The following is a 10653-nucleotide window of genomic DNA, read 5'->3' on the forward strand; positions in this document are numbered from 1 at the left end:
AAAATGCACCTTTTTTCTCCCCCAAAAAAGTCTCAGAAAATGAGCCTGCATCTTATAAGACCAAGGTTCAGCTTTGGGACAGTGGCCAGTGGTAAGTCTGTGGCAACAGTGGCCCTTAGATTAAATCCCAAACATCTTCACATACATAAACAAAGTGATGATCAATTCTATACCACAAAAACAACTCTTTTTTACAAGATAACAATGCATAACAGGTCATACTTACTAGTAATTCACATAAAATAACACCAGTCAGGAAGAAATTAGGTGATGACTCTTACATTTCATGTACCAAAACAAACTTGCAGTTGGTTGCAAACCAAACCTGGTGACAACTGCAGGATTCACTGCGTTTCTTAGTATGATGCCATTATTCCTTGAGGTAAGACACACCTCCATACAACTGGAATTGTACCTATCTTTTAAGATTCTTACCTTGCATACATGTTCAACAAAACTTGAAGCTAATGAGAAACTATTGCATTCTTAAAAAATAGCTTACTACCTAACAAAATAAAAGATTTTATAAGTGAAGAGAGTGTCATGAAGTAGGGCGACTCATGGTGATGGTTTGTACTGAATATTTCAAATAAAAATACATTGTAGAGAATAAGGTGAATCTGTTTTCACACATCCTTATGCTTTGAAAATGTACTAAAATATACAACTAGGATCATGTGTAGAATGATGATAAAAAAATGTGATGTACAAACTTTATTACAATCTGGCCTCTGACAATGTCACTGTCTATGCCACATTTGTTTACATCTCACAGCAGGATTAGTCTAAGTACTAGTGTTGGTAGGTCCTAGCAAATATTAAGGTTTTTTAAATGTAAAATATTGAGATCTAATAAGGATCTGAATACATATAAGAGGGCTTCAAATGTCAGGTGAAACCCTTCACTTCATATTTTTTTTTTTTTTTTTTTTTTTTTTTTTTTATGTAGGAAGGATACTGGCCAAGGGCAACAAAAATCTAATAAAAAAAATGCCCACTGAAATGCCAGTCCCTAAAAGGGTCAAAGCAGTGGTCAAAAATTGGTGGATAAGTGTCTTGAAACCTCCCTCTTGAAGGAATTCAAGTCATAGGAAGGTGGAAATACAGAAGCAGGCAAGGAGTTCCAGAGTTTACCAGAGAAAGGGATGAATGATTGAGAATACTGGTTAACTCTTGCGTTAGAGAGGTGGACAGAATAGGAGTGAGAGAAAGAAGAAAGTCTTGTGCAGCGAGGCCGCGGAAGGAGGGGAGGCATGCAGTTAGCAAGATCAGAAGAGCAGTTAGCATGAAAATAGCGGTAGAAGACAGCAAGAGATGCAACATTGCGGCGGTGAGAGAGAGGCTGAAGACAGTCAGTTAGAGGAGAGGAGTTGATGAGACGAAAAGCTTTTGATTCCACCCTGTCTAGAACAGCAGTATGAGTGGAACCCCCCCAGACATGTGAAGCATACTCCATACATGGACGGATAAGGCCCTTGTACAGAGTTAGCAGCTGGGGGGGTGAGAAAAACTGGCGGAGACGTCTCAGAACACCTAACTTCATAGAAGCCGTTTTAGCTAGAGATGAGATGTGAAGTTTCCAGTTCAGATTATAAGTAAAGGACAGACCGAGGATGTTCAGTGTAGAAGAGGGGGACAGTTGAGTGTCATTGAAGAAGAGGGGATAGTTGTCTGGAAGATTGTGTCGAGTTGATAGATGGAGGAATTGAGTTTTTGAGGCATTGAACAATACCAAGTTTGCTCTGCCCCAATCAGAAATTTTAGAAAGATCAGAAGTCAGGCGTTCTGTGGCTTCCCTGCGTGATATGTTTACCTCCTGAAGGGTTGGACGTCTATGAAAAGACGTGGAAAAGTGCAGGGTGGTATCATCAGCATAGGAGTGGATAGGACAAGAAGTTTGGTTTAGAAGATCATTAATGAATAATAAGAAGAGAGTGGGTGACAGGACAGAACCCTGAGGAACACCACAGTTAATAGATTTGGGAGAAGAACAGTGACCGTCTACCACAGCAGCAATAGAACGGTCAGAAAGGAAACTTGAGATGAAGTTACAGAGAGAAGGATAGAAACCGTAGGAGGGTAGTTTGGAAATCAAAGCTTTGTGCCAGACTCTATCAAAGGCTTTTGATATGTCCAAGGCAACAGCAAAAGTTTCACCAAAGTCTCTAAAAGAGGATGACCAAGACTCAGTAAGGAAAGCCAGAAGATCACCAGTAGAGCGTCCTTGACGGAACCCATACTGGCGATCAGATAGAAGGTTGTGAAGTGATAGATGTTTAAGAATCTTCCTGTTGAGGATAGATTCAAAAACTTTAGATAAGCAGGAAATTAAAGCAATAGGACGGTAGTTTGAGGGATTAGAGCGGTCACCCTTTTTAGGAACAGGTTGAATGTAGGCAAACTTCCAGCAAGAAGGAAAGGTAGATGTTGACAGACAGAGCTGAAAGAGTTTGACTAGGCAAGGTGCAAGCACGGAGGCACAGTTTCGGAGAACAATAGGAGGGACCCCATCAGGTCCATAAGCCTTCTGAGGGTTTAGGCCAGCGAGGGCATGGAAAACATCATTACGAAGAATTTTAATACGAGGCATGAAGTAGTCAGAGGGTGGAGGAGAGGGAGGAACAAGCCCAGAATCGTCCAAGGTAGAGTTTTTAGCAAAGGTTTGAGCAAAGAGTTCAGCTTTAGAAATAGATGTGATAGCAGTGGTGCCATCTGGTTGAAGTAGAGGAGGGAAAGAAGAAGAAGCAAAGTTATTGGAGATATTTTTGGCTAGATGCCAGAAATCACGAGGGGAGTTAGATCTTGAAAGGTTTTGACACTTTCTGTTAATGAAGGAGTTTTTGGCTAGTTGGAGAACAGACTTGGCATGGTTCCGGGCAGAAATATAAAGTGCATGAGATTCTGGTGAAGGAAGGCTTAAGTACCTTTTGTGGGCCACCTCTCTATCATGTATAGCACGAGAACAAGCTGTGTTAAACCAAGGTTTAGAAGGTTTAGGACGAGAAAAAGAGTGAGGAATGTACGCCTCCATGCCAGACACTATCACCTCTGTTATGCGCTCAGCACACAAAGACGGGTCTCTGACACGGAAGCAGTAGTCATTCCAAGGAAAATCAGCAAAATACCGCCTCAGGTCCCCCCAACTAGCAGAGGCAAAACGCCAGAGGCACCTTCGCTTAGGGGGATCCTGAGGAGGGATTGGAGTGATAGGACAAGATAAAGATATGAGATTGTGATCGGAGGAGCCCAACGGAGAAGAAAGGGTGACAGCATAAGCAGAAGGATTAGAGGTCAGGAAAAGGTCAAGAATGTTGGGCGTATCTCCAAGACGGTCAGGAATACGAGTAGGGTGTTGCACCAATTGCTCTAGGTCATGGAGGATAGCAAAGTTGTAGGCTAGTTCACCAGGATGGTCAGTGAAGGGAGAGGAAAGCCAAAGCTGGTGGTGAACATTGAAGTCTCCAAGAATGGAGATCTCTGCAAAAGGGAAGAGGGTCAGAATGTGCTCCACTTTGGAAGTTAAGTAGTCAAAGAATTTCTTATAGTCAGAGGAGTTAGGAGAGAGGTATACAGCACAGATAAATTTAGTATGAGAATGACTCTGTAGTCGAAGCCAGATGGTGGAAAACTCGGAAGATTCAAGAGCGTGGGCACGAGAGCAGGTTAAGTCATTGCGCACATAAACGCAGCATCCAGCTTTGGATCGAAAATGAGGATAGAGAAAGTAGGAGGGAACAGAAAAGGGGCTACTGTCAGTTGCCTCAGACACCTGAGTTTCAGTGAGGAAAAGAAGATGAGGTTTAGAAGAGGAGAGGTGGTGTTCTACAGATTGAAAATTAGATCTTAGACTGCGAATGTTGCAGAAGTTAATGAAGAAAAAGTTGAGGGGGGTCAAGACACTTACGGTCGTCGACGGAAAGGCAGTCCGACCTGGGGACATTTATGGTCCCCTCCCCAGATGGGGACTCCGAGGCTGGTGTAGGAGTCGCCATGATTTTAAAATTTTTTGAGTGAAGGGTGTGTGTGTTATTAGATGCTTGTAGTTTTGTGTGGAGGAAGAGAGTTGTCTTTAGAGGGCAGGCTGTGACTACCCCCTTGTGTTCAGAGCTTAAACCTGTTTACTTATCTTTTTTTTTTTTTTTTATGCCTGCCCAAACTGAGGTGCGTCTTTTTGAGTCCATGTGTCTTATAAGCCATTAATTATGGTATAATGAAATACGAATAAGTGTCTGCATCCAGCATTTGAAGAAACTGCAAAAACAATATGAAAATATTTCATTCATGCTGGCTAATATTAGGCACTGATTTAGTGTTGTCATAAGCTCAATAGTTTTTTGTACTCCGATTGGTATATATATATAAATATATATATATATATATATATATATATATATATATATATATATATATATATATATATATATATATATATATATATATATATATATATATATATATATATATATATATATATATATATATATTTATTTATTTACACAAGCCCAGTGACACATCATAAAGAGTTAAGACTGCTAAACAGAGAGGGAAACCTGTGACCATAGTCCTCATGAGTAAATAAAAAAAACTTATGTCCGTAGATATGCAAAATAACTTATTTGCTGATTGTACTACATGTAGCCCTTCATCTCTCAAATTATAATGCAATATTTTTCAGGCACCAAAGATTTTTCAAGGGAAGTGCATTAATGATGCATATATCGAGTTTGTCTAAATCTGAAATGTTTGAGGTGCATTTATCACATTTAAACCTAGTCAATTTCACATAAAGCAATGGCAATCAAGAGGAATAGAGAAGCTCCAGTGGGGAATTATATGAAACAGACATTTTCTGATGTTGCTGTATCATATGCTTAATTGCCATACTTTTAAACCTTCTGCCAATGCTGGTGATCACCTGGCCAAACTGCACCAGACAATCAAGATAGTGGGGAAGTCCTTACTTTAAAAAATCCAAAGTTCACCAAGGTTGTCAATCAGCGGGGTGGGCAAGCATGAGTGGTTACCAATGCTTACATCTCATATTCCTGCCCAACTCAGCACATCACTGACAGAAAAAAATGTATGAGAAACACGAATTTGTTTACATCTGCTGCAGTCACCATGGCAACCAGCAAAGAAGTGACGGTTTGTTGGGCTACTCCTTTATCATTTTTTGATAAGGAAATCCTCATTAACATGGTAAAAGAGCATATTAATGTAATAAATAACAAGAACACAAAGTTTTATACAGTAAACAAGAAGGCAATGGAGTGGCTAAGAAGTTTTGTGATGAGTGGGCATCACAAGACTCACCAGCACGTGAGGAAAATGTGAAAAAACATCAGAAATGGATGTGAAACATTGTTTGACATTGTTTATGATGTTATATAATGCATGGCAATATGAACTGGGTGACATTGATGTCTGTGTGTGTGTGTGTGTGTGTGTGTGTGTGTGTGTGTGTGTGTGTGTGTGTGTGTGTGTATTTATCTAGTTGCATTGTACAGGGCACGAGCCAAAGTTCATTTTGTCCTGTCTCCATAACCATGCTTATTCAGTTTCTCTTTAAACATGTGTACACCGTTTGCCAAAACCACTTCTTTCTTCAAATCATTCCAGATTTCAAGAGTTTGATACGGAAAACTATTTCTTGATGTAGCTCAAACATCCACTCTTTATTTTATTCTCAAACAGATGAGAAACACTGTTTATGAAGTTATATAATGTATGACGTGAATAGGGTGATGTTGGTATGTGTGTGTGTGTGTGTGTGTGTGTGTGTGTGTGTGTGCATTGTACAGGGCACGAGCCAAAGTTTATTTTGTCCTGTCTCCATAACCATATTTATCCAGTTTCTCTTTAAACATGTGTGCACTGTTTGCCACAACCACCTCTTCCTTCAAATCATTCCAGATTTCAATAGTTTGATACAGGAAGCTGCATTTCTTGGTGCCGCTCAAACATCCACTCTTCTTTATTTTCTTCCCATGTCCCCTCACCCATCTCTCTCCCTCCTCCATCTGTGATAGCAAGTCAATTCTGTCTATTCTTCCTATATTGTTTACTAATTTGTACATTGTTATCAGGTCTCCTCTTACTCTTCTCTCTTGTAGCGTTGGTAATCCCATCTCTTCAAGTCTTTCTTCATAGCTTAAGTCTTTCAGTTCTGGTACCATCTTTGTTGCTATCCTCTGTATTCTTTCCAGTTTCTGTATATCTTTTTTTCCTGTTTGGAGCCCAAACTAACGCTGCGTGCTTCAATTTAGGTTATATCATTCTTGTTATAATTTTCTTCATTATTTCTCTATCTAAATAGTTAAATGCCACCCTAATGTCTGTTAAAAAGCTGAATGTAGAGCCAAATATTATGTTTATGTGCCTTCTTTTTCTTCATGAATTTTTTGTTATTATTTCTCTTCCCATTTTGTAATTCAATGAAGATATCTTTTTACTTTTTCCTATTTCCAACACATGGCATTTTCTGGCATTGAATTCTAGTTTCCATCTTTGGCTCTATGTATGTATCTTGTCAATATCCTTTTGTAACTCCTTGCAGTCATTTTCATCCTTTACTATTTTCATTATTTTTGCATCATCAGCAAAAAGGTTTATATAACTATTTAGATCCTCTAGTCATATCATTTACATATATTTGAAACATAATAGGCGCCAACACAGATCCTTGTGGTACCTCACTTGTCACTTTGCGCCAACTTGAATTAGTGTCTCTGATTACTGTTCTCAATTCCCTCCCTTGTCAATAATCTTCTGTCTATCTCAACATTGCTCCCTTTAGCCCTCCTTCATTCTCTGACTTCCACATAAGACTTTTGTGTTGAACTTTATCAAATGCTTTTTTAGAGATCCAGGTGTACTGCACAAACCCATCCATCCCTCTCTTGCACTCCATCTATTACTCTTGTATGGAAGCTCAGTAGATTTGTGACACAGGATATCCCTTTCCTGAATCCAAATTGCTTTTCTGTAATTATCTTTTCATCTTCTAAATACTGCACCCATCTGTCTTTAATTACTATTTCACAAAGCTTGCTTACAATACTTGTTAGTGACACTAGTCTGTAATTCAATGGTTCCATTTAACTTCCCTGTTTGTATATTGGGACTTTGTTAGCTCTTTTCCATTCCCTTGGTACTTTTTCTTCTCTCAACAAGCTGTTAATTATATCCCATATGGGTTTTTCCATTTGTTCTCTGCATTCTTTTAATATCCATCCATTTACTTGATCTGGTCCCACAGCTTTTCTAACATCCAGCTCTTCAGCAGTTTCTTGATTTGTTGTCTCTTTACTTGTATTTCCTGTATTCCCTCATTCTGTGATACCACTTTCAGTGCCACAAAATCAGTTTCCTTTGTAAATGTGAACTGAAAACTCTCATTCATTAGTTCACTCATCTCCTCAGTAGTTTCATAAATTCTTCCTTCTCTTCTTAACTTGTTTATGTCATCCCTATGTTTCATTTTCCTGTTTATGTATCTGTAGAAGAGTTTGGGCTCTTCCTTGCATTTTCTTATTATCTCACTTTCAAAATTTCTTTCTTCTTCTTTTCTTATTATACCATATTCATTCCTTGCCTTTCTGTATTCTTCCCTAGTATTTGTGTTCAGTTGTCTCATCATTTCCTCCAAGCCCTGTCCTTTTTTCCTTTTTGCTTCTACTCACCTGCCATTATACCATTCATGCTTTCCAATTTACACTTTATAACTTGGCACAAACTGTTGCACCCCCTCTCTATACTTACTCAAAAATATCTCATTTTTCTTGCACTACTTTACCTTTATATAGTTCTTCCCAGTTAATTTTTCCATAAAATTTATTAAGTTCTGCAAAGTTTGCCTTAGAATAGTTCTGTCTCCCATTTCAAAATTGTTCATTCCTGTGCAACACTTTTTCCTCCTGTGGCATTATTTCTATTGTCACATGATCACTTCTTCCCAGTGGACTCAGACAATGTATACTTGGTTTACTTTCTGGGATTTTTTGTAAACACTAAGTCCAACTGTGATGGTTCTTCTTCTTTGTACCTTGTAAGTTCGTTCACCCACTGTCTCATTGTATTCACCATCATGGTAAGCATGGTATGCTGGTGATATCACCATGCACTTTTTCACGTCTTTTCGTAGACGTCCAACCCTTCAGGAAGTAAACAGTTCATGCAGGGAAGCCACACAACGCCTGACTTCTGATCTCTCAAAAATTTCTGATTGGAGTAAAGCAAACTTGGTATTGCTCAATGCCTCAAAAACTTAATTCCTCCATCTATCAACTCAACACAACCTTCCAGACAACTATCCCCTCTTCTTCAATGACACTCAACTGTCCCCCTCTTCTACACTGAACATCTTTACTTATATTCTGAACTGGAAACTTCACATCTCATCTCTAGCTAAAACATCTTCTATGAAGTTAGGTGTTCTGAGACATCTCCGTTATTTTTCTCACCCTTCCAGCTACTAACTCTGTACAGGAGCCTTATCTGTCTATGTATGGAGTATGATTCACATGTCTGGGGGATTCCACTCATACCAGTCTTCTAGACAGGATGGAATCAAAAGCTTTTCATCTCATCAACTCTCTTCTGTCTTCAGCCTCTTTCTCATTGCTGCAATGTTGCATCTCTAGCTGTCTTCTACCACTATTTTCATGCTAACTGCTCTTCTGATCTTGCTAACTGCATGTCTCCCCTCCTCCCATGGCCTCACTGCACAAGACTTGTTTCTCTCACCCCTGTTCTGTCCACCTCTCTAATGAAAGAGTTAACCAGTATTCTCAGTCAGTCACTCATCCCTTTCTCTGGTAAACTCTGGAACTCCCTGCCTGCTTCTGTATTTCCACCTTCCTATGATTTGAACTCTTTCAAGAGGGAGGTTTCAAGACACATATCCTTCAATTCTTGACTACTACTTCTGACCCAATCCGGGTCTGGTATCACAGTGAGCTTTTTTTTTTTATTGGATTTTTTGTTTCCCTTTGCCAGTGTCCCTCCTACATAAAAAAATAAATAAGTAAACATATATGAAAAATAAGTTCACTCCATGACCCAACATTTTCTTTCACTTCCATCTTCTGCCAGTTCATTCCTTTAGTGTTGAAGCTGCCTACTAAAAGCACTTTGTTACTTTTCCTTATCATTTCCTGTGCTATTTCTTGTTTTTAGTTGTATAGTTTTATATCTATCAGTCTCCCATGCATTAGTTTTTGGTGGTATGTACATCACAGTAACTTTCCTTTTTTTCATTTCATTTGATCTTAATCACAACACTCAAAGTTTCTGCCATTCCATCGCCATATTCCACTTCCTCAACAACAATATCCTCTTTTATCAATATCATAGTTCCTCTTCCTCTCTTTCCTTTTCTGTCTCTCCTCCATGCACTACAACCTACCTTTGCAAATTCCAACTTTATTTCCTCTTAGTATGATTTCCATTAAACAAACCACATCTGGTTTATTGTTCTTTAGGTAGTCTTTAAGTTCCGTTTGGCTCAACACCAAACCATCTACATTAGTATACATAATCTTTAAACTTCTGCTTGGTGTGGTATCTTTGTGGCACCATTTCCTCACTTTCATGTCCACAACTTTCCAAGCAAATCTCCTCGCTTGTTCTTGTGTTCTCTCCTCATTTTTTGACTGGGCCTCTACTCTACTACTTTCCTCTACTTTACTCTTTCAGTTTACTTCTCTCTCCTTTATTCATATTTATTCATTCCTTCTACTTTTGCCAATTTTCTTGTTCTTTGCAAGACATATTTCACTGCTGTTTGTGCCATGAATCTTATTTTCATTGGTCTTGTTCCATTTTCATTGTATTTTCCAATTCTGTAAACCTCTTCAATTTGTTCAAACTATCTCCTCTCCTTCCTCCGCCACTTCTGCTATAATTTCCTTAGTCTTTTTTGCCTCTTCTTTCTCTCTAGCTATTTTCATTAGTAAGTTCTTCTCCTTGACCCCAAATACCACCACAAACATCTTTCTCTGTACAATGTCTCTCACAAGATTACTTTTTTCCTTTATTATTTTAATCAATTGCTTTTCCATGTCCTTATTGTGTTCCTGTTGCTGTTGCCTTATAATCTTATCTATATTCACCTTTTGTTGTTGTTCTCTCTCTTCTTTCCAACTTTTGACTTTTGCTGTCACTGACTCTTTCACTTTCCAACCTTAATCTCTCTCTCTCTCTCTCTCTCTCTCTCTCTCTCTCTCTCTCTCTCTCTCTCTCTCTCTCTCTCTCTCTTGTAAAGCTTTCTTTAACTCCTCATTCTCTTCCTTGAGTTTCTTGATTTCTTTATAGTACTTCTTGTTTAAGTTCACCATTATTGTCACCTCTTCTCTCAGTTCTTTGTTTTCTTTTTCTCTTTCCATCTTCCTCTTCTTCATCTCTATTATATCACTGGATATCTTTTTACATTGCCACCACCCACCTCTCTCTCTCTTCCTTCCATGTCTTTATTATTGCTAAGTTATGAATTTATCATATTTTCACATTTTCTTCAATTTTCCATATTTGTTTATTTGTATAAGCTACACTGAGGTCTTCGTCCTTGAAACCCTCAAAAATATTTGCTGTGTCCGCCACCATCTTCCTTCTTGGTATCACTGACAAGACAATGTTTACCCATACACTACTCTC

The sequence above is a fragment of the Scylla paramamosain genome, unplaced genomic scaffold (assembly GCF_035594125.1).
Source record: "Scylla paramamosain isolate STU-SP2022 unplaced genomic scaffold, ASM3559412v1 Contig16, whole genome shotgun sequence".
Lineage (NCBI taxonomy): Eukaryota > Metazoa > Arthropoda > Malacostraca > Decapoda > Portunidae > Scylla > Scylla paramamosain.